Source organism: Lagenorhynchus albirostris, chromosome 10, assembly GCF_949774975.1.
Source record: "Lagenorhynchus albirostris chromosome 10, mLagAlb1.1, whole genome shotgun sequence".
Classification (NCBI taxonomy): domain Eukaryota; kingdom Metazoa; phylum Chordata; class Mammalia; order Artiodactyla; family Delphinidae; genus Lagenorhynchus; species Lagenorhynchus albirostris.
Window position 1 is genome coordinate 84,540,181 of NC_083104.1, and position 25,555 is coordinate 84,565,735.

Here is a 25,555-nt window from a genome sequence, read left to right on the forward strand (position 1 = left end):
GGGCTTCAGGGACACACTCACTGGCAGTTCCCTTAGCTTAAGGGAACCCACCAGAAACATCCTCTAGGATTGAGAGAAAGTGGTGAGAGCCCATCCTGGCGGGTTAGAACATCTGCTGTGTGAGTTGGATTTTGGCAAGGTCATGAGATTAGCTAAAATGATTTGGCGAAGCAGCAGTAACAAAATAAAACAATTAATTCCATCATAGAAAAACAAGAGACAGATGAGTGTGGCATGTGAGAAGGAGCTTGATAGTTTTGGAAACTCAGCTGGGTCAGGTTCCAAGGGCTCTGATAGACCCAGCACAAGATTTTGTTGCTCAGGAAACTTTGGAGCAAAAATTTTTATTCTGGGACTCATGCACCCTTAGAGGTCCAGAGATGGGTTTCTGGGGACCTCTGAATCCCTAGAAATTATAAGCAAAATGCTGTATTTCCACGTTGGGGGAGACAGGTACAGGAACGCATTAACCACAGAAGACAGAGAATCGTGTTTTATGAGGCCTGGGGTGACCAAGTACAAGGTCAGAGTAAGAATTGTCACTTACTCAAAGCCAGGAGGGAGCTTGGGGCTTCTGAATGAATCCTGTCATTTTCCAGCAGAGAATACAGACAGACGCAGAGATGCTGAATTACTTGGCCAGGCAAGGATTTTCACCAGCTACTTATTGACTGAAATACAGAACTACAAGATTTAGGGGAACTAAATCTTGGCCTGTAAGACTTAGGAGAAATGAGGTACCCTGGATCACAGAAAACCCACTTGAAGGCTCAAAACCTTCTCTGATTACCCCAAGTGGACGTGATCTTTCCTTTGCTCTCTGGAGCACCTGACTTGTATCTAACTTACAGCACTACACTAATTACATTATAATGTAATAACAATGTTTTCTCAACCTTGAAGAAAGCACACAGTTGCTCTTACCTTGGCACGGTTGACATCTGGGGTGGGATACTTCTTTGCTGATTGGGGCTGTTCCGTGCATGGAAGGCTGTTTAGCAGCATCCCTGGCCTCTACCCAGTAGATGCCAGCAGCTTCGTTTCCCATCCCCACCCCCAATCGAAGTTGCAACAATCGAAATTGCCTCCGGACAGGACCAAATATCTGGGGGTGGGGCGTGGAGGGAGGCAAAATTACCCTCAGCTGAGAACCACTGCCTCCTCCTGAAGGTAATTATGCCACGCCTCTAGATGGAACGTTGCAAGGGCCACACCTTGCAAAGCTCGAGGCAAGCACAGTTCTTAGCATCACGTGCCTAACGTATTGGCTAAATAAATGGTCAGTCTTGTGTTCCTGGATCCTGCAGGCCACGCTGTTTCCAAATAAGCAATGGCTTAACGGTTTCAAAAGAGAAGAAAATAAAAAGGAAGTATTTCATTCCACTTGTGCTTTTAGGTGCTCCTGAGTTCTGCAACGGGAACAAGTTAAGGCTTTTTTTTTTTCCTTTTTGAGCAGTAAAATATAGGTTGTCAGCTTGTCCAGCGTGATAAGGAAGAATACAATTAGAATCTTACCCAAGTGAAGTTTTCCTTTGGCCTCACACAATGCATTCCATTCAGAGTTCCTCACAAAGAGAATATTTCCCTCTTACTTCCCTCACATTCTTTTAACTGGGAGTTTTAAAAGGGCCCAAAACTCACCGGAAAATTAAAAAAAGAAATTGTCCCTCTTAATAGTTACCTCTTAAAAGAAGCATGCTAGAGCACAATTTTAAAAATCTGCTCTCCTCCCTGCCCCCCCAAATTAAACCATGCCTTATGAAGCATTTCAAGTAAAGTCGATGAGCCCCCAAATTTTCTTTTCCACTCCCACCCACAGTGTCTTGTGTGATTCTTATAGAAAGTACATATGCAAAGAGTATCAGTAGGGAGGAAATACATTTCAAGCCAAAGTTTAGATGTAGACAAATTAATTCCACACCATTTCAACCTTATGACCTTAACAGATAGAAATAGTACAGTAGTTTCCCAGGGGATAAGGCTGGAGGTGCAGGGCTGGAAGAAACAGCCTGTGTGGCTTGGATGGGCTTGTGCAAAGGGATGACGGAACAAGAGAATCCTCTATTCATGGAAGCTGAGCCTCTGCCAGAGAGGCCAGACCCTGGGGAAGGGCTGGGACCTGAGACAGACCCACCTGGGACCCTGCAGGCTCTAGCAGGTGGTTTCCATTTGCTTACCTACTTTTAACAAACTTTTATTTTAGAATAATTACAGATTTAAAATTGCAAAGGGAGAGGGTTCCCATATACCTCTTACCCATTTCCCCTCACCGTTGACATCTTACATTACCATGGTGTTGGGCTGTACCCCGCAGGCCTACAAAGCCTGTACTTGCCCACCTTCAAGACCAAAGACAGAGCCCAGAGTCAGCAGCAGACATCATTGGTTTAATGGACGGGAGAGCTTACACGTCTGAAGCCGGGTTGGAGCAACACCCCACCGTGTGCAGCAGGTAGCTGGGCAGGACATGGCGCCAGTTTTCTGGGGGGAGGCGGTTGGGGGGGGTTACCAGTTATAGGGGGAACTGACATCATCTTGGCTCATCAGTTACCAGGGAAACCAGCAGAGGGGCACGCCCCTCACCGTCCCTTTAATAAGCATAGTGGAGAGCGCTGATCTAAAGCTAGACCAGTCATTAGCTGGGGCTGGGACAGGTGTGTAGGAAGGTCAGTCATGTGAGTAGGGTGTAGGTGAAGCAGGTGCTGGTCGGGCAGAGGATGTACAGAGAGCAAGAGAACAGCCATCTTGGGTGGCCTGACCATACACGTGGAGTATTTGTCAAAACTAAGGTTGGTGTATTATCATTATTTGTTTAATTTTAACTAAAAGGTTTAACTATTTTCTTTAACATGAAAACATTCAATACACATCTGAGGTTTCAGATGTCTGGGGGTGCAGGCCAGTGGCTCCCTCGAGGACACAAAAAAGGCAGTTAATTAGATGCTCCTGTTACATCCATGACAAAGAACGAGCCCCATAGCAAGGCTTGTTCCCCAGCATTTGAAGTAATTCCTTCTGTCCCTGAACATTTTCAGTTATAAGCCTGTAGGGGTGTTGAGGGTCTCAGAGGGAGTCCCCATCCTGAAGGATGGTAGGGTGGGCAGGGCAATTTCCCTAGCATCCTACCCATAGGGTTCCTTGGTAGGGGTGGGGTTAAAAACCTGAAGAATAGAGCTCTGGGGGCCTCCATCTGGCCATCCCATAGGTGCTGGTGGAAGCACGCTGTCTTCCACCTATTTGGGAAACGCTGGGTCTACTTAAGAGGATAAGTGTCATCTGGTCTTCAAAGGCGCCTCTAGGGCAGGATCCAGGACTGACGCTCCAGCCCATCCCTTTTAGAAAGGTCAGGAATCTAGCATCTTTCTTAGAGGGGATGCGCTCATTTACTTGTTATGAAATATAAGCTCCACCCACGGTTGTTTGTCTCACAACCATCTTGGGGAAGTGCTGACAAGCAGATCCTTAATCCCAGATGCAGTGGCTCAGGGATGGGTTCTAAAGATTTGTGTTTCTAACAAGCTCCCCAGATAATTCTGATTCACGTAGTTGGTGCTTAGGTGGGCTTATGCTGTTTGACTAGCCTGCCCATCTAGGCACTAGAAATTTCAATTACTGTCAGCTGAGAGGGTCGTGGTTCGCACTCCCCAGGGGGGAGTCTCCTTAATTTAGGATTTTATGAATTTTATTTTACTGTCATTCATTGACAGCAACTGAACATACATTATGGGAGGAGAACTAGGTACAATTTCCTAAACACTTAACTGAAGCGTGAATGTATATATCACAAGTTACATGCAGTGCTGTTCTAGTGATTAATAACCATTCTCCACTAGATGGGGTCAAGGGAATTGTTCTGTTCTGGGTCTTGGCTCCTGGATGTCTGTTGGCTTCCAGAATCTTTCAGTATTTTGAGAATGTCATTTCACCCTCTCCTGGCCTGTAGAGTTTCTGCTGAGAAATCTGCTGATAGCCTAACGGGGGTTCCTTTGTAGGTTGTCATCCTTTTCCTCTGGCTGTCTTTAAAATTCTTTCTTTGCCATTGACATTTTTTTTTAAAGTATCCTATGTGTTTTTATTTTTTGCATAAAAATGAGGAAGATAAAATTTATTTATTTGAATATATATATAGCAGCCTCAGAAAGGGTACATATGAAACCAGGAACAGTGGTTCCCCATGTTGAGTGTCAGGGGAACGAGGCAATTAGGGACATTTTATGGAATCCAATTTTTAATTTAATGTCAATTTACAAAGAATCACATAGTTCTATACGTAGTGACAATGTAAAGATGTACTAAATTTAGAAAAGTCAGACTCAAAATAGTAATCTGATTTTGCCAACTATAGCATATTTAATATAATGTGGTCTTATTTTTTAAGATGCTTCAGAATCTTGAGTTGATTTCTAGTTCTGAAGATCAATTTTTTTTAACATCCTTATTGGAGTATAATTGCTTTACAGTGGTGTGTTAGTTTCTGCTTTATAACAAAGTGAATCAGCAATACATATACATATGTCCCCATATCTCTTCCCTCTTGCGTCTCCCTCCCTCCCACCCTCCCTATCCCACCCCTCTAGGTGGTCACAAAGCACTGAGCTGATCTCCCTGTGCTATGCGGCTGCTTCCCACTAGCTAGCTATTTTGGTAGTGTATATATGTCCATGCCACTCTCTCACTTTGTCCCAGCTTACCCTTCCCCCTCCCCGTGTCCTCAAGTCCATTCTCTACATCTGCGTCTTTATTCCTTGCCATTGACTTTTTTTTTTTTTGCCATTGACTTTTGACAATGTTAATATAATGTGTCTTGGAGAAGATTTTTTGCATTGAGGTAATTAGGTGTTCTCTTAGCTTCATGGACTTGCATATCCAGTTCCTTCCCCAGGTTTGGGAACTTCTCAGCTATTATTTCTTTAAATAAACTCTCTGCACCCTTCTCCCTCTCATCTCCTGGATACCCATCATCCTAATATTGCCCTTCCTAAAAGAGTTGGATAGTTCCTGTAGAATTTCCTCTTTTTTTTTTTTTTTTTTTTTTTTTGCGGTACGTGGGCCTCTCACTGTTGTGGCCTCTCCCGTTGCGGAGCACAGGCTCCTGACGCGCAGGCCCAGCGGCCATGGCTCACGGGCCCAGCCGCTCCGCGGCATGTGGGATCCTCCCGGACCGGGGCAAGAACCCGCGTCCCCTGCATCGGCAGGCGGACTCTCAACCACTGCGCCACCAGGGAAGCCCCTCCTCATTTTTTAAGATCTTAATTCTCTTTCTTCTTCTACCTGTATCATTTCTAGATTTCCATCTTCAAGCTCACCAATTCTCTCTTCCATATTGTCTGCTGTATCTCCAGTGCTTTGTAATGCACTCTTCATCTTGTGTATTGGGTTCTTCAGCTCTAGAATTTCTGTTTGGTTCTTTTACAGAGTTTCAATCACTTTGGTGAAGTGTTCCTTCTGTTCATTCATTTTATTCCTGAGCTCACTGAACTGCCTTTGAGTTTCCTTGGAGCTTGCTGGGCTTCTTCATGACAGCTGTTTTGAATTCTCCTTCAGATATGTCACAATTTTCTGTGACTTTAAGTTTGGTTTCTGGAAGATCGTCTTTTTATTTTTGTGATACACTGATGACTAAGCACCATGAAGAACCACAGGTTTTCCTTTGCAGGCACATGTGAAGTAGCGAACACCTTTCTTCTTTCTTCTTTAAACATGATTGTAATGATTCAACAGGTTAGAAATTAGAGGCCTTTCTTTTACTTTCCAGTAGGTGGTGCTACAGCACAATTTTTGGGTTTTTCTTACCTGCGCTGCCTCTTTCAGAGTCAACACTTTCCACCCACCATCACCTCTGTCAGAGGTGTGCCCTCCTAGTCGATGCTTGTGCCTCCGGGGTCGTTGGTGCCTTGCTGCTGCTGGTGTCACTGGCTTCGCCACCTGAGGCACTGGGATGGCAGGTGCTTCCACTGCGTCCAGGATCTCTGGAGTTGCAGGCTCTGCTGACATGCGGAGAGGGGGAAGGGTGGGGTGGAAGAAGGTGAGGTTGCGCGTACCTCTGCCCTGTCTAGGGCTGTTGGGTTTATGGGTACTGCCGCTGCTGGTGGGGGGTGTAGGGCTGAAGTCATGGGTGCCTCAGTGGCTGGAGGGAGGAGGCCCTGTTGCCGCTGCTGACCAGTTACCTGTGGCTCTAAGAGCTGCTGTGTGCTGTATCTGGAAGGCCAGAGTTGTGTGTGCCTCCTCCCCTGCTGTTACTGGGTTCTCTGTGGCTGCGGGTTCAGCTGCTACGGTTCAGCTCTTGTGCCCTGGGGGCCGGGATTGCAGGCAGGGTCTCTGCTGTTCCCATGGTTCCACTCCTCTATAAGTTCCAGTCCACCCACCTTTAAACGTACAGATGTGTGGGATTCTCTGGTATCCTAGTGTGTTGGGCAGAGGCACCTTTGTTGAGTTGTGGATGTTGTACTGGTTGTAGATTGAAGGGGAGAGATAAAGAGAGCACCACCATGATGGTGACGTCACTCCTCCACTCTTACAGAGACAAGAGTTCCCTTGACTCTCTCCTTGGTCCTAAGAGCCTCAGCTCCAGCATCTCTTCTTGGCTCCAGTCATAGAAGAATTCAAGCTAAACTCATGATAATCTCTCAGTCACAGGGCCAAGATGAAAGCAGTGAAATACTCATTAAGGCACAGATTTTAAGGGAGCATCAAAAGCCCAATAATCACAGTCAATAATATTTTAACGCAATATTTTAAAAAATTAAAATGAATGCAGAAAATCCATGATGAACAAAATATCAAAAGTTCAAATAAAGACAGGCTGTTTTTTTTTGTTTTTTTTGCGGTACGCGGGCCTCTCACTGCTGTGGCCTCTCCCGTTGCGGAGCACAGGCTCCGGACGCGCAGGCTCGGCGGCCATGGCTCACGGGACCAGCCGCTCCGCGGCATGTGGGATCTTCCCTGACCGGGGCACGAACCCATGTCCCCTTGGGATCTTCCCTGACCGGGGCACGAACCCATGTCCCCTGCATCGGCAGGCAGACTGTCAACCATTGTGCCACCAGGGAAGCCCCCATAATTTTTTAAATTTAGGTATAACTGACATATAACATTGTATTAGTTTAAGGTGTACAACAAAATGAGTTGATATATGTATATATTGTGAATGATTATCACAAGTTTAGTTAATATCCATTATTACACATAGTTACACATTTTTTTTCTTGTGATGAGAAATTTTTTTTTTTGGCCACATGGCATGAGGGATCTTAGTTCCCCAACCAAGGATCAAACCCACTCCCCCTGCACTAGAAACGCAGCGTCTTAACCACTGGACCACCAGAGAATTCCCAATGAGAACTTTTAAGATTTACTCTCTTAATGACTTTCAAATACATGATAGTTACCATACTGGACATTATATCCCCAGAACTTATAATCTTATAACCAAGAAGTCATAATTTTGAGAATCTAAGTTATATAAAATGTATTATCTGCTCATATTGAAATAATTACATCAGAAATAAGCAATAAAAAGACTTGATAGAATCTAAATATTTGGAAACGTAAAACGGAATTCTCAAATACACATGAGTTAAACAGGAACTATAGCAGAAAAGACAAAATATTTGTACTGAAGGACTGGGAAGGTACTACAGATCTGAACCTGTGAGATTAAGTTAAAGGAAAATTTATAACTTTATGCATTATTTAAAAACAACAAGATCTAGAAATAAATTAAGCTTTTTCCTCATGAAGCTATTGGAAGAGTGATAGGGCAAACTTAAAAAAAGTAGAAGCAAGGCTTCCCTGGTGGCACAGTGGTTGAGAGTCCGCCTGCTGATGCAGGGGACACGGGTTCGTGCCCCAGTCCAGGAAGATCCCACATGCTGCGGAGCGGCTGGGCCCGTGAGCCATGGCCGCTGAGCCTGTGCGTCTGGAGCCTGTGATCTGCAGCAGGAGAGGCCACCACAGTGAGAGGCCTGTGTACTGCAAAAAAAAAAAAAGTGCTACCAGCTTAATATTTGTGTAAATATTAAGAAATACTTAGTAAAGTTTATCTTTTTCTTTTTAAAAGGTTTTCACTATAAGGCACATAATATTAGACTCTAGAAGCCATTAGATTATGTAATATTTCCCTTTTAATCATTATTTGCCTTTTACCTTGTATTACCTGTATGAAGCAGGTGAGTAGTGTAGTTATAACAGAATTGATCGAAACTACTGGATTTACTAAATAATGTATTTGTATGCAGAAATGGTATTATTAACTTCATTTAATGAGAAAAATGGCATATTACATGTAAACTATGGGTCCTATACTGTTACAGGCAAAAAATATTGTGAGGCACTTAGATTCACACTGAAGGAGAAAAGTATTGAGATTTCCTTTTTTTTTTTAACATCTTTATTGGAGTATAATTGCTTTACAGTGGTGTGTTAGTTTCTGCTGTATAACAAAGTGAATCAGCTATATGTATACATATATCCCCATACCCCCTCCCTGTTGCATCTCCCTCCCTCCCTCCCTATCCCACCCCTCTAGGTGGTCACAAAGCACTGAGCTGATCTCCCTGTGCTATGTGGCTGCTTCCCACTAGCTATCTATTTTACATTTGGTAGTGTATGTATGTCCATGCCACTCTCTCACTTCGTCCCAGCTTACCCTTCCCCCTCCCCGTGTCCTTAAGTCCGTTCTCTACATCTGTGTCATTATTCCTGTCTTACCCCTAGGTTCTTCATAACCTTTTTTTTTTTTTTTTTTAGATTCCATATATATGTGTTAGCATACGGTATTTGTCCAGTGGTAAACACTAAAAGTAACTTCTATTTTGTTTTTTAAATGCTCTGTTCCTTCTTCATTTGGGAGCGTTCTTGAGTTGCACTGCTATAATCTAGCTTGTCATTTAAAAAAAACAGAGTGTGTTATACCAAACCCAGACCCATTGCCTTTCTTTGGTAAAAAGTCCCTCTCTTTAGGCCTTTTTTTTTTTTAAAAAAGTATTTATTTAATTTATTTTACTTTTGGCTGCATTGGGTCTTTGTTGCTGCATGTGGGTTTTCTCTAGTTTGCGGCGAGCGGGGGCTACTTTTCGTTGCGGTGCACAGGCTTCTCGTTGTGCTGGCTTCTCTTTGTTGTGGAGCACAGGGTCTAGGTGTGTGGGCTTCAGTAGTTGGGGCATGTGGGCTCAGTACTTGTGGCTCACGGGCTCTAGAGCACAGGCTCAGTAGTTGTGGCACACAGGCTTAGTTGCTCCGCGGCATGTGGGATCTTCCCAGACCGGGGCACGAACCCGTGTCCCCTGCATCGGCAGGCGGACTCTCAACCACTGCGCCACCAGGGAAGCCCAGTTCATTCCTTTTTATTGCTGAGTAGTATTCGATTGTATGAATGTAGACTATCTAGTCTCTCATTGATGGTTACCTGAGCTATTTCCTGTTTGAGGCTATTATGATTAAAGAGGCTATGAACGTTTTTGTATGTTCTTTTTTTGTGGACACGTGCTTTCATTTCTCTTGGATAAATACTTAGGAGTAGAATTGCTGGGTTATGGCGTCAGCATATGTTTAGTTTTATAAGAAACTGCCAGACTTTTTAGAAAGTGGCAATGCATTTTACACTCCCACCAGTAATGTCTGAGAATTGCAGGTGCCCCATATCTTTGCCAGTATTTGGTGTTATAGTGTCTAATTTTAACCTTTCTGATGGGTATGTAGTGGTAATCTCATTGTGATTTTAATTTGTGTTTCTCTGAGACTCTGATCATTAATTCCTGATGGTTAACGATGTTAAACACCTTTTTCATATGTTTGTCATTCATAAATCTTCCTTTGTAAAACATATGTTAAAACATTTTGCCTATGGGGCTTTCCTGGTGGCGCGGTGGTTGAGAGTCCGCCTGCCAATGCAGGCGACCTGGGTTCGTGCCCGGTCTGGGGTGGGGGGGGATCCCGGTGATCCCACGTGCCACGGAGCGGCTGGGCCCGTGAGCCATGGCCGCTGAGCCTGCGCGTCCGGAGCCTGTGCTCCGCAGCAGGAGAGGCCACAGCAGTGAGAGGCCCTTGTACCGCAAAAAAAAAAAAAAAAAATTTTGCCCATTATTTGATTGGATTTTTTGACCTTTCTTAAACTGAGTTGTAGGAATTCGTTACCTATTCTAATTAATAGTCTTATGTCAAATATTAGTTTTGAGAATACCTTCTCCTGGTCTATGGTTTATCTGTTAAATTTTAATAGTGTCTTTTGATGAACAGAGTTTTAATTTTGATGAAGTCTAATTTATCACGTTCTTTTATTTTCTTTTTTATAAAAGTATTTATTTGTTTTTATTTGGTTGCACCAGGTCTTAGTTGCAGCAGGCAGCCTCCTTAGCTGCGGCATGCATGTGGGATCTAGTTCCCTGACCAGAGATTGAACCTGAGCCCCCTGCATTGGTAATGCAGAGTCTTAACCACTGCACCACCAGAGGAGTCCCTCACTTTCTTTTCTTTATAGTTATGGCTTTCCTCGTCATTTTCAAGAAACCTTTGCCTCCTCCTAAGCCACAAGTATAATGTTCTGTTTTATTTCAGAATAGTTCTACCCTTTATGTTTAGTTCTATGGCCTATTTCACACTGACTTTTGTGCGGGTGTGAGGTAAAGGTCAAAGTTTCATTTTTTCCCCCATGTGGATATTTAGTTGTTTCAGCAGCACTTGTTGGAAAGACTTTTCCCATTGGACTGCTTGGGAACTGTTGTTGAACATCAGTTTACCATATAAGCATGGATCGACTTCTCAGCTCGATTCTGTTTATTTACGTGTGTATTTTTATCCTGCTACCACGTTGTTTTGATTACCATACTTTACAGTAAATTGTGGAGATGGGTAGTATCAGCCTGTACTCCAACTTTGTTCTTTCTTTTTCAAGAATTATCTGGCTATCTTATTATCCTTTTCATTTACATGTAAATTTTAGAATCAGTTTCTCAATCTCTATTAAAGAGCCTGGCAGGATTATGATCGAGATTGCGCTGAATCCCAATTTAGAGAGAAGTGGCATCTTAACAATATTGTATCTTCCTGTATATTAACGGGCATATTTCCCCATTTATTTAGGTCTTCTTTAATTTCTCTCAGCAATATTTTGGAGATCTTCAGTGTAGAGGTCTTGCATATCTTTTGTGAAATTTATTCCTAAACATTTTTCAAAAAATTTATTTTATTTTTGGCTGCATTGGGTCTTTGTTGCTGTGTGCAGGCTTTCTCTAGTTGTGGCTATCGGGGGCTACTCTTCGTTGCAGTGCACGGGCTTCTCATTGCGGTGGCTTCTCTTCTTGTGGAGCACGGGCTCTAGGAACGTGGGCATCAGTAGTTGTGGCTCACGGGCTCTAGGGCACAGGCTCAGTAGTTGTGGCGCATGGGCTCAGTTGCTCTGCGGCATGTAGGATCTTCCTTGATCGGGGTTCGAACCCATGTCCCCTGTGTTGACAGGCAGATTCTTAACCACTGCGCCACCAGGGAAGCCCAGCATTTCATTTTTTTTGCTGCTATTGAAATGGAATTTTTAAAATTTATTTCAAATTATTTGCTACTTTTAATATGTTCCTTTTTACATGTTGACATTGTATGTTACAATTTTGCTAAATTCATTTATTCTAGAAGTTGTTTTGCAGATTACTTAGGATTTTCTATATTGATGACCATATCATCTGCAAATAGAAACAGTTTTGTCTGTTCTTTCCCAATCTTCATGATTTTATTTTTCTTACTTTATTGCACTAACGTCTCCAATACAATGTTGATTAGATGTGTTCAGAGTAGACAATCTTGCCTTGTTTGTTATCTAATGGGGAAAACATTTAATATTTCACCACCAAGCATGATGTTAACTGTAGGTATTTTGCAGGTGCCCTTTATCAGATTGAGGAAGGTCCTCACTAATCCTAATTTGCTGAGATTTCACCATAAATAATGTTAAATTTTGTCAAATGTTTTTTCTGCACCTATTAATATGATCATACGATTTTTCTCCTTTATTCCATTAATACAGTGAATTACATTGTTTGATTTTCAAATTTTAAACTAACCTCATATTCCTAGGTTAAATTCCAGTTGGTTATGATGTATTATCTTTCTTTTATATACTGCTGGATTTGACTTGCTAATATCTAAGAATTTTTTTCATTCATTTTCTAACAACTTGATATTAAAACCCAAAGCAGTGTATGCTTATTGGGAAAAAAAGCACCCTCAATGAATATAAAAGCATGTGAAGTAAAAAATGAAAGAGCTTCTCCCCTCCCACCCACCCTCTTGCAAGAGGCAATCATAATTAACAATTTGGTGTGTATCCTTTCCCACTTTTTTCTGTGCATGTACAAATATATTACATACAGTGTAAATTCTGCTTTTTCACTTAACACTTCCTCATAACATTAACTGTTCTCTTAAAACATGGTTGTTTTGTTATTTAAATGGTAGTATCACATAGCATTGACTCTAATTTATTTATCTACTGATATTTTCCTATTGTTGGACGTATAGGTTGCCTATCTTACTTTATAATGGAATGAAACAAAATGGTATTGACGTTCGTTCGGGTTTTTCTGCAAGATGTTGCGGAAAATCCCAAACAAACTTTATGGCCAGCACAGTAATAATGACGTATGATAGGATTGTAATAGAGATGTACACCAGCTGCTGAAAAAACTTCCCAGGGGTTGACCTGAGTTCTAATGGTTGAGTGAGTGCTGAGTTTCTTCATTAAGAAAGGAGGGGATGGGAATTCCCTGGTGGTCTAGTGGTTAGAACTCTGCGCTTTCACTGCTGTGACCCGGGTTCAATCTCCGGTCGGGGAATTAAGATGAAAGGAAGAGAGAGAGGAAGATAAGGAAAAAAGAAGAAAGAAAGGTAGGAAGACAAGAAAGGGAGGGGGGAAAGGAGGGGAGAAGGAAGGAAGAAAGAGGAAAAGAAAGAAGGAAAACAACGTCAGTGTTAAGCACAGGAGTTGGCTGACATAGACTATATCCATTTTTCCATCCCAGTGGTAAAACACTTAGAAAAAATAATCTCTTCCCAATATAGTTCATTCTTTTCTTGCAAAACTTTTCTCGTTATTTGACTTTTATTATTTTTAGCTGCTGAAAAGCCAGCAACTCACTGAAAACTTTCCCATGAGGTAATGGGAGGAACCACTGAACCACATTCCAAATTTCTTATTGTAAGTTGTTTACATGCAAAAGTTATTTTCCTCCTCTGCTTTCCCTGTGGATAAAGAAGAACATCTACAGATGTTTGTTTTGTAATGACTCCAACTCCTCTAGTAGATTCTATCATGGTATGTCTTCTAAACTCTCACTAAACACAGGGGATTTTGGGCAGGGGATTTTTGCCTCATTTGACCTCTTTCTTTTGAATGGCCTACAACAGACTCTTTCCACTTAAGTCTGGCTTTAAAAAATTTACCTAAATTCTCCTTCTTTAGCATGCCACTGTCTTCCTACTGAATGGTATTTAAAAGACTTTGAAGATCTTTATTATTTATTTCCTGCTAGTCTTCTAATATTATTGGTGTGAACAACAGGGAATTTACTCCTGGATTATTCTAGTTATTGTGGTGCCCCTTGAATTTTTTCAGGTGAAACCAATCCTTGTATTTGTTCCCTATAGCGAGGTGTGTTTCTTTTCTGTGCACTATTTTTCACATTTGAAAAATGGATATAAATTTGCCATGCTTCTTCCCAAGGGAAGAATTGATAATCAAATGAAATAATACAGGTAAAAATAATTTAAATGTTGGTAGAGGCCCTATATCAGTAAGTGCTTATTATCACTTACTGATATAGGGGAGAGTAAATCCAGTGGGCTGCCTCTCGCTTCCTCTCATGATATTGGCAAAACAAGCTCTCTTTTGAGATTCTGATAAATGGTTTATCCCAGACATCCTGGACCAGACCATTCCTGCCGGGAAACTGACCCATTAGCTCCTACTTTCTTGCTCCTGGAGCTACCCAGTGTCCTGCCAGCTTCCAAGGTGGGTTCTCTTAGCTTGCTTATTGATTTTCAGAGCTTATCCATTTCCTCACAATAACTCATTTGCTGGAGGTAGGCAGCATTGGGTTTTTTTCCCCATTAGTAAGCAAAAATTCTCATTCTTGTATTCCAAATATTGGCCAATTAAGCGTTCTTGGAGAAAGAGGCTGTTGCCTGGAAATAGGAATAGAGAGAGAGTATGGGAAATAGAGCAAAGATGGGGCTTGCAGGAGCAAAATTCTGCAGGAAGTTAGAAGTGGAAGGAGATGGAAACAGAGGAAGAAAGGCCAATTTTTTTACATCCATTCCCTGCCCCTGTAACAGCCGTATCCACCTCTCACCTTAACTAGCTTCCTACCAAGGCCTGTACTTCAGATCCTACCCCTCCCATTCAAAGGCTTCAAACTGTCCAGGGCCCAGCTGCAACTTCACAGGCACTTCCCATGCATGTACTTTCCCACCCACCAACCAAAGGCCTCATATCTCTCAACCAATCTGTCATTCCACTTCCCCACCCTGTCCCTGGACCTGCCTGTCCCTGGACCCTGAAGCCCTTGGACCTGCCTCACTCATGTTTGTCTGTATTAGACAATTACTTTAGGTTGAAATGCTCAGGTGAGGATGACCTGAAGTAGGCAATTAAGACTTGCATCTTTTCACAGAAGTGCTCCTTTAAAAATAGAGGCTAAGCCTGTAGAGTGGTTGCTTTTTTAAAAACATCTTTATTGGAGTATAACTGCTTTACAGTGGTGTGTTAGTTTCTGCTGTATAACAAAGTGAATCAGTTATACATATACATGTGTTCCCATATCTCTTCCCTCTTGTGTCTCCCTCCCTCCCACCCTCCCTATCCCACCCCTCCAGGCGGTCACAAAGCACCGAGCTGATCTCCCTGTGCTATGCGGCTGCTTCCCACTAGCTATCTATTTTACATTTGATAGTATATATATGTCCATGCCACTCTCTCACTTTGTCCCAGCTTACCCTTCCCCCTCCCCCTATCCTCAAGTCCATTCTCTAGTAGGTCTGCATCTTTATTCCCATCTTGCCCCTAGGTTCTTCATGACCTTTTTTTTTAGATTCCATATATATATGTTAGCATACGGTATTTGTTTTTCTCTTTCTGACTTACTTCACTCTGTATGACAGACTCTAGGTCCATCTACCTTACTACAAATAATTCAATTTTGTTTCTTTTTATGGCTGAGTAATATTCCATTGTATATATGTGCCACATCTTCTTTATCCATTCATCTGGAGATGGACACTTAGGTTGCTTCCATGTCCTGGCTATTGTAAATAGAGCTGCAATGAACATTTTGGTACATGACTCTTTTTGAATTCTGTTTTTCTCAGGGTATATGCCCAGTAGTGGGATTGCTGAGTCGTATGGTAGTTCTATTTTTAGTTTTTTAAGGAACCTCCATACTGTTCTCCATAGTAGCTGTATCAATTTACATTCAAAGTGTTTGGTTTTTTCTTTTTTTTTTTTTTGCGATACGCGGGCCTCTCACTGTTGTGGCCTCTCCCTCTGCGGAGCACAGGCTCCGGACGCGCAGGCCCAGCGGCCATGGCTCACGGGCCCAGCCGCTCCGCGGCATGTGGGATCCTCCCGGACTGGGGCACGAACCCGTGTGCCCTGCATCGGCAGGCAGACTCTCAACCACTGCGCCACCAGGGAAGCCCAAGAATTATTTTAATCTTAAATAAGTTTGGGGAATATGGAACACAGTATCGTTTCTTTCTTGATTATTCATAATGCACATTAGTATATTAAGTTCCTGAATAAACAATGACATCACGGGCATCCTGATAGAAGAAACAAAGCCTTACCTATGCAACACTCATGAAACAAATTGAACTTGAATCTAATCAAGCCTCTAGAGTCAACTAAAGGAAATATGTAAGAAAGCAGAGGGACGTGTTAAATTATACCACAGGGATGTAATCTGCAAGGTCCATATGGTGCAAAATTCTGAGGGCCAAAAAACTTGGTTTATTCTACAAATAAATTTGTAAGGGGAAAAGAGATGGAAGGGAGTCTACTAATGAAAAAAAACTTAAAAGATATATCAACCAATCATGATATGGAAAGCTTGTTTAGATCCTGAATTTTTTTAATGCTAAAAAACTCCTTTTAATGACAGTTATGAGACAATTGGAAATTTGAACACTCAATATTTAATAATATTGAGGAATATTTTAGATGTTATGTTGGCATATAGTTTTTTTAAAAATAAATTTATTCAGTTATTTATTTTATTTTTGGCTGTGTTGGGTCCTTGTTGCTGTGCGCGGGCTTTCTCTAGTTGCGGTGAGTGGGGGCTTCTCTTTGTTGTGGTGCGCAGGCTTCTCATTGCCGTGGCTTCTCTTGTTGTGGAGCACAGGCTCTAGGCGCGTGGGCTTCAGTAGTTGAGGCATGCGGGCTCTAGAGTGCAGGCTCAGTAGTTGTGGCACGGGCTTAGCTGCTCCGCGGCATGTGGGATCTTCTGGACCAGGGATCAAACCCGTGTCCCCTGCACTGGCAGGCGGATTCTTAACCACTGTGCCACAAGGGAAGCCCCAGCATATAGTTTTGTTTTAAAAGTGTTATTTCTTTTAGAGATTCATATGCAAACACATATGGATATAAGGGATTTGTTTTAAAAAAAATACTGGATAGAGGGAAGTGGATGGGAGTTTGGATGGGACCATGGGTTGGCTGTGGGTTGCTGGTTGTTGGACTGGGTAATGGGTACGTGAGAGGTCATATTATTCTGTCTACTTTGTGTGTGTTTTAGATTGCCTGGAGTAGAAAATTTTTAAAAAGAGTGGTTATAATTTTTAAGTGGCTGTTTAGTGTCAAATCTGACAAGGGAAGAGAGCAGATCAAGGCAAGTCTGTTTTTCATAATGTTTGGAAAGATAAATACCAAACTGTCATTGGTGGCTGTTACATAAAGCTTTAAGAAAAGATTTTTTTCCCCATGTGTCTAATAACTTAGCTCAGATGATCACAAATATCCAATTCCTTAAAATAATGAAAGCATTTTTACAACAAGTGTCACTGAAAATGAAAGAGTATCACATGTTTTGACATGTAAAATTCTGATGTATTATTTAAGTCTTGTGATTATTTAGTTCTGAGTCATACATAAAATCAAATAGATCTTATTGATGAAGCATAAACTGATTTTGGAAAATGAGTGTAGAGCCAAGGGAAGTCACGCCAAGGACTAGAGCCAGAGACTCCCCACCTACTCAGAGGCTGTCTATTCATTCAGCCAAATGGCCAGACACAACAGGGATTGGGGACACCGTATAAGAAAGTAAGACAAAAAATGTGCTGATGTAGCTCACTCTTTCTCGAGTGCCCATGACATTCCATTTTTGTTCATAGAAGCCAAGGTAGAAAGCACACAATATAATTTGTGATGACTTTTTATAAGGGTCTCTCTTTGTTTTGGGGATCTGTGTCTTCAAGTATGTTATCTCAGCCAGGAGGTCATTTATTCATTCAATTTACCCCTGGTGGGAGGCAATATAGTATGATGGTAAATGCTTTTGTTTCTATTTGCCACAAACCACATAGCAGGCATTTAAAGGGCAGCTACTGTGTGTGCAGCAAGGTGTGATATAGAGATAATGAGGGCCATGACAACCATTCTTTCAATAAATATTTGTGGTGTGCCTACTAGGAGTCACGTGTTATTGTAAGTCCTGTGGATAGAGGTGAACAAAGCGAAATTCCTTCTCATATGGAGCTTATGAACTAGTGGGACAGAGAGATAATCATATACAAATATATAATATAATGACTAATACTGATGCTAACTGTGAAGAAAAACGAAGCAGGGTGTGTAGATAGTCATGGGACTGCTACTGATTATCACATATTAAAAGGTTACTGTGTGGCAAATACAATCATAGAAGCTTTGAATCCATAAGCTCACTAACTCCACAACCTCTGTGGAGTAGGCATGGTAGAGTATTTCACTGTTGCAGATGTGGAAGCTGAGGCTTAAAGAGGTGAAGGTCATTTAGCAAGTAAAGTGGAAGCCGCAGATGAGAACCTCCTCTCCCCTCCCCAACGCCCCTCCTGTCCCTTCCCATCCCTCCCCTCTCTCTCCCAATTCCAAACCTTGGGATCTTAACCATTATGGTGGAGGCACAGCAGAGAGATGGAAAGTCATGTTAAGATGGAAAAAATGACCTTTCTCTTATACCAGTGGCCATGTTGTGTGCTCTCTCTGTGTCTCACTTTTCTCATCTATAAAGATAATCGTACCCACTACCTACAGTGTTTTTAGGATTACATGGGAAAATATGTGTAAATCAGTAAGAACACACCTGGCTTATCAAAAGGCCTCGGTGCACGTTAGATTCTCAAATACAATTGATGGGCAGGTGATGAGGGGGTTGATAAACACCGGGAACTTGCAGTACTTTCTCAGGGGTGCAGGTAGCACCTGATCACACAGGCCATGGGCATACACAGATCAGGAGACTCCTGGGTGTTTGGGGGAAAACTGGAAGGACATTAAAGGCCAAAGTCACCCACTTCACATTTGCCTCAGACAGGCCCTGGATGCCAGTATAACATGTGAAGAAAGAGTAGCACCTAGATATTTAACAAAACTGTTTTCTAAAAATCAACAGCAGGGGGTGTTGCGAGCTGCTTTTTTAATTGATAAGGACCATCTCAACTTGCTGTTTTGATAGTGGTTCCCCAAACTGGCTGAAAACCAAAATAACCTGGGGAACTTTTTGAAAATACAAACTCAAGTGTTCCAAGGTAAAATATTTCTATGGTGGGGAAATTTTGAGGACCACTAGCGTAAAGGGAACAAAAGCATTTGTTCATTGCTTCATCCCCAAAACCTAGAGCAGTGCCTGGTATGTAGGAGAGAATCAATTAGGATTTGCTGAATGACATTTCTGTATTCTCACCGCCTTCCTATCTTTCCTTCCCCAAACACATAGGGCATTTTCCCCCTCTGTGAAATACTCTCTGAGATGCTGAGTATTCAATTTAGAGTCTTCTCAGTGGTAGGCCCTATGTAGAGGAAGAAGATGAGAGATTTAAGTGGCATGGTCAGGACTTTCTTGCTCCAAACTTCCTCTCTGTGTCTGCCAGAGAACTAGCAATTTCTACCACTGCAGCTCTTCTTGGGTTAAGATGTTGTGTCTCCGAGGAAACTTCAGTTACTAGACAGAATACATTATATCAAGAGAGGGAGGTTGTTGGAAAGGGAAGGTGGAGAGTGCCGGGGTAAAAACACCTTGTTCGTAGTATATCACACATTAGGACAGATAGCAGAACTGATGGGAAGTAGCAGTAAGGAAAAGTCTCAAGGCTTGGGTATTGCAGGCTAGGAGGAGAACCCCGGAAGCTGGCTGGGATGGGGGTGGGGAGAGTTGATGGGGCGGGGAGGGAGGGTAGTGGTGGTAATGGTGGTGAGCATTTGAAGAGTACAGAGAAGTTCACACTTAAAAGAAACTTTTCCTAAGTAACACTTTATCTATGGAGTAGGGTGGGCTGGGGGGGAGGGGGTCAGGAGACATTAACAGCTCCAAGTGCTTGGTACAAAGTTGACTGTGACCTGTTGAAATGCATTGCTGAGAGTTAGCAGTTCAATCCCACGTACATTTTTGGATATCTTCTAAGTGCTAAGGTTTGGGATACAGAGATTGTCCTGTATGCTGCCTTCAAGACTCCGCACTTCCACTGCAGGGGGCGCAGTTTCGATCCCTGGTCGGGGAACTAAGATCCTGCATGCCGAGTGGTGCGGCCAAACAAACACACAAACAAACAAACAAAAAAACCCCACATGACTTCTCAGATTCACAGATTCACACCATACCCAGGGCTCTGTTATTGTTTCCTTAAATCATTTCAGTGGTTCTTTCCCTGGCCTTAGCCCTTTCTCTCTCTCTCTCTCTCTCTCTCTCTCTCTCTCTCTCTCTCTCTCTCTCTCTCTCTCTCTCACACACACACACACACACACACACACACACACACACACACACACACACACACACACACACACGCCCATGGGTACTCAGCTAAATACCTGACGGGCCCTCTGCAGACCTCAGAGTTCTCTCTTGGTGCAGAGCTCTTGTCTTTCGTGTTCTGCCCCACAAACCCTAACTGCCCCAAACTCTCCAGACCCTCAGGTGTTTCCTCAACTCAGGGAGACTTTTGGAAAGGTGACCCTTTCCTTCTCTGTGACCTGAAAATTCTCTGGACAATAAGCTGGGGCAATCATTTGGCTTACCTTATCTGTTTGTTTCTTGAAGGTCACTATTCTTTGTTATTTGATTTGTTTTGAGAATTGTTCCTTCATATATTTCATCTTTTTTTTTTGGTTGTTTCATACAAGAGGGTAAATATGGTTCTTATTTACTTCATCTTCCAGAAGTGGAAATGTATGAGTCATTCTTGATGCTTTTTCTTCCTACTATTTTTGGTTTTAATTTACATTTCTCTGATGACTTGTGATGTTGGGCACTGTTTCAGGTGCTTATTGGCCCTTGGTTTATCTTTTTTGTTGAAATGTCTGTTCAAATCTTTTGCCTCCTTTTTTTTTAAAAATTGTGTTCCTTATCTTTTTATTCTTGAGTTGTAGGGATTCTTGAGTTGTATATCATGGACATGAGTTTTTCAGCAGATATGTGTTTTACAAACATTTTTTCCCAGTCTGTAGCTTGCCTATGTCTTTTGTTATGCAGAAGTTTAAAAATTTTTGATGAAGTCTAATTTGTTAATTTCTTTTTTTTTATATGGTTATGCTTCCTGTACCATTTCTAAGAAACCTTTGTGTGCCTCCAAGTCCTGAAGTTATTTTCTGTGCTTTCTTCTAAAAGCTTCATAGTTTAGTGCTTAAGTTTAGGTCTATGTCTTAATCTCACATTAATTTTTGTATATGGTGTGAGGTAGGGATAAAGGTTAATTTTTTTCCTCCATAGGAGCACTCAGCTGTTCCAGTACCATTTGTTAAAAAGTAACAAACGGTTTGTATTGTGTTCCATCAACCTAATTTTTCAGTCCTTTACTAGTACCACAGTCTTGATTCTGGAACCTAACAATAAGTTTTGAAGTCAGATAGTATAAGTCCTCCAACTTTATTCTTCTTTTTCAAGATTGTTTTGGCTATTTAGGTTGTTTGTATTTCCATATACATCTTAGAATAAACTTATAAATTTCTACAAAAAAAACCTTAGATTATGATTAGAAATGCATTGAATCTATTGCATCAACATCAGTTTGGAGAATTGATATTTTAACAACTGAGTCTTCCTACCCTTGATATTTTAGTGTTACTACTTATGCAGGGTTTTAATTTGTATATTATATAATTAAGTTTTAATGGAATACTGGATTTAATATTGTTCTGGGATTTTATCCATTGCATCTATATATTTATATTTATTGCTACAAAGATTTTTATATTATGTTATCTTTTGAATGTCTACAGCATCTATAGTGTATCCTCTTCTTTCTTCCCTATAATGGTGATTTATGTCTTCTTCCTTTTTTTTCTTGACCAATAATATTGCTAGATATTTTTCATTTTTGTTTTGACCTTTTCAAAGAACTAATTTTTGAATAGATTATTTTATATATATATATATCTTTATTGGAGTATAATTGCTTTACAATGTTGTGTTAGTTTCTGTTGTACAACAAAGTAAATCAGCTATACATATACATATATCCCCATATCCCTTCCCTCTGGAGCCTCCCTCCCATCCTCCCTATCCCACCCCTCTAGTTCGTCACAAAGCGTCGAGCTGATCTCCCTGTGCTATGCAGCAGCTTCCCACTAGCCATCCATTTTACATATGGTAGTGTATATATGTCAATGTTACTCTCTCACTTCATCCCAGCTTGAATAGTTTATTTTGAATAGGTTATCTCCATTGTATGTTAATTTTCTATTTTATTAAATACTGCTCTGATGTTCTTTCTTTTTTTCTCTGTTTATTTTGCAGTTCTTTTTCTAACTTCTTGGAATTAATATTTAGCTCATTAAATTTCAGAGTTTCTTTTCTAGTGTCAGCATTTACCTCTAAATATTGCTTCAGTGAATCCCCCAGGTTTGTTATGTATATTTTCATTAGTACCTAGTTCTAAATATTTTCTCATCTATTATGATTTATTTATGGCCAATATATCACATAAATATCTGTTTCTTAATTTCCAACAGTAAATTTTATTAGTTATTGTTTTGGTTTTGATTCTGAGCTTAGTTGCATTATAATGCATGCAATATTTTATCTCTATACGATATTATCTCTTTGAACTTAGTTGAGATTCAACCTGTGTATGATCAGCTATGGTAACTGGATAACTGTTACATATGTGCAGGAAAATTATGTATATTCTGTAGTTGTTGAGTGGTATGTTATATATGATATATGTTATATATATCATATAGAGGCAATATATAAAATTATATATTTATAAATATATAGCATATCATATATGTTATATATCATATAGAGGCATTATATATGAACAAAGGCATTGCATATGATATTATATATATACTATTTGATGTATCATACAATGTTATATATGATATTGAGGCAGTATATATGTTACATATGATACAGAGAATAAATAAATATATATTTGGTTGTTTCAAACAAGAGGGGAAATCTGGTCCCTATTACTCCATCTTGGCCAGAAGTGGAAATACATGAGTCATTCTTGATACTTTTGTTTCCTATTCATTTTTGGTTTTAATTGACACTTCTCTGATAACTAATGATGCTGAACACTTTTTCATGTGCTCATCCGCCATGTGTGTGTCAAGTTTATTATGTCAAGTTTATTAATTGTGTTATTCAAACCCTCTTCATCCTTACTAATTTTTTCTCCCTGATGTATCCCAATATGTATTTGTGCCTTTGGGGGGCTAACACTTTTCTGATGATGGCTCTAGTGAGTCTGGAAACTGCACAGATACCATCATTAGGATAAAATTCTTCTTGAAGTCACTCCCTGAGCTAAGTTAGTGCTTTCTCTTGAGGGAAAACAAACACCACGCGGGATCTGCCACGAGAGTCCTGGTGGAGGGAGAGTGGGGGGCAGGGAGCCTCGGTGCGGGGCTCATGGAGCCGAGCGCCCGCCCTGCGCGCAGGGGCGCAGGAGGCACTGGGGAGGTTTCGCCTCGGCGGAGGGTGCTGGGCGGGTTCCCAGATGTCCTTGAGCCATCAATAGTCTGTGACGCGGCGGGGAGGAGCCTTTTCCGATGTAACGGGATGGGGAGGAACCGTTCCCTAGCTCCCTGTTCTGACGCTTGGGCTGCGCCCAGCAGGTACCTCCTGACCCCACGCGGTTCCCAGCCAGGCACCTCTGGTGGAGCCTATTTAATATTCCCTTGACTGGTGCCTCTCCCTCCCGCCCCTCCGTGTGCAGCCATACTCCTGCAGTGCCTGCTTCTCCGGGGGTGCATCCGATCAGGCCACTCGCCTCCTGACTACCCTTCCTTAGTTCCCACAGGTGAGAAGGCCTCACTCGCTGCTGGCGAGCCGCGCCCTCCACGCCACGCACTTCCTGCTGCGCTTGCGCACTCCTAATTGCTAAAATACATTTTTAATCGGCTTATGCTATCAGTTACTGAGGAAGCATTTACAAATCTACTATGATTTTGAACTTGCTTTTTACTCCTTATAGTTTGTTAATATATCTTGAGGCTGTTACGAGTCCATGCAAATTTAAAATTATTAAGGTTTCTGGTGAACTGAACCTTTTATCTTTATGAAATGCCTATCTCTGGCAACGTTTATTGCTTGAAATATTCTTTCTCTATTGTCAGTGTGGGTCTGTCAGTGTTCTCTTGGTTAGAATTTGCCTTATACCTCTTTTATGCATACGTGATATATGTATAAGTACGGAAACAGACATATTTCAGGCCGCAGTTCATAGAATTGAATTCATGATAATTTTATGGACTTTTTATGCTGTTGTTTTGGCTTGTGGTGCTTTGGCTGTTTAGTTATTTTGTACTACAAGATCCTCGATGCTTTAGAATTTTACCTGCAGAAATCGTCTTCATTTGGATTAGAGGTGGAGTCCTCCAGAGGGGGTCTTCATTTGTTTCTTCCAGGTTTATGGGTACTAATAGTCTAGGCTCACTGAGAATCAAATCTTTCTCCATTTCTCCCAGGTAGTGTGAATCCAGGCTGAAACCATTCATGAAGGCCAAGTTCTGTTTTTTGTTTTTTTGTTTTTGTTCCTTCTAAACTGATGGTTTAACCCACCCAGATGCCGACTTTTGATGAGAAGATCTGTTAGATTCCTCAGGTTGGGCAGGCTCTGGGCGGGGTCTCTGGAGTCCTTTTGAGGCTATGACTTCAAAACTCAGTCTTCGTTTCCCTTTCCCCCCTTGTTTGGTAAATAGCTGGCTATAGTGCTCCCTCAATATCCCTACAGATTTCTGTGTCTTCACTTAATCCTTGATTTGAGAAGTCCTAACTTCTTCTGTGACAGCTTATTGACTCTTTTAAGATTTTTGTCTGTTTTTTGTTGTTTTCAGGAAGAGGGTGCATTCAAGTATTTAGCTCACCACCTTACTGGAAACAGAATCTAAATTCGGTAGATGGTACATCAAACTCTATTAGGTGGCTGACTTATGCTCCTCCCCCTGTCAAGTAATTTTATATCTCAGTACACTATAAATGAGAAAATTGGTTTTCTTTAACTGAATTCCATAAAGAGAAGTTGGAAGGGTGAAAGGGCTTAGTATGTGATAACTGTTTTAGTAACATTTTTAGCATGGGCCAGTTTAAAAAGAGGACACCACAAAGTTTGGAAGAGGATACCACAAACCATTTACATCTGTCCATTAGAAACTGCCTGGGAAACTGGACTTTTTTTAATTTTTAGCTTTTACTTCCCTTTATATTTCTTTTCTAGTAGGCTTCTTTCAAAAGTAAAACCACACAAACACATGGTAGTGAGTTGATTGGTTCCCCCAGCCTCCAAAAATGTGTCTAGTCAGAACCTCTGAATATGACTTTATTTGGGCAAAGGGTTTTTGTGGATACAATTAAGTTAAGAATTTTAAGATGAGATCATCCTGGATTATCTGGTTAGACCTGACCCTAAATGCAAGTGTCTTTATAAGAACAGATAAACACACAGACAGAAAGAGGAGAAACAGAGATAAGAAGGTGATTTAAAGATGGAGGCAGAGACTGAAGTGATGATCTATGAGCCAGGGACTGTCAAGGATTGCCAGCACCGAAGCTAAAAGAGAGGCATGGACGTAAAGGCAGGGTCCTTTACAACCCCCAGAAGCAACCAACCCTGCTGACACCTTGATTTCGGACTTCTGGCCTCTAGAACTGTGAGAGGATACATTTCTGTTATTCTAAGCCACCCAGTTTGTCATCCTTGGTTATGGCAGTCCTAGGATACTCAGAACCAAGTTTGTAGACTCCCTCTGCTCCAATAATTTTGAAAAGCCTGCAATCTAGTTTCCCTTCAAGCATGATTAAGGAATGACAATCAGGTGAGGGAACTAACATGTAATGTCTCTGGGGGCCCCTCCCAACTTCAGGAGTTT

General features: G+C 41.5%; 1 protein-coding gene across 8 annotated transcripts in view; it reads left to right on the forward strand.

Moving 5' to 3' along the window:
• The window catches only part of LOC132527646 (cytidine monophosphate-N-acetylneuraminic acid hydroxylase), a 257,079-nt gene that overhangs the window by 134,660 nt on the left and 96,864 nt on the right, over nucleotides 1–25,555 (forward strand). Inside the window, exon 1 of one of the 8 annotated variants that reach the window (XM_060163553.1) lies at nucleotides 23,324–23,487. The exons of the other annotated variants lie outside the window; for them this stretch is intronic. The gene's annotated coding sequence lies outside the window, so the exon portion shown is untranslated. Of the gene's footprint in view, nucleotides 1–23,323; nucleotides 23,488–25,555 lie in introns of those variants that run through there. 8 annotated transcript variants of the gene reach the window in all.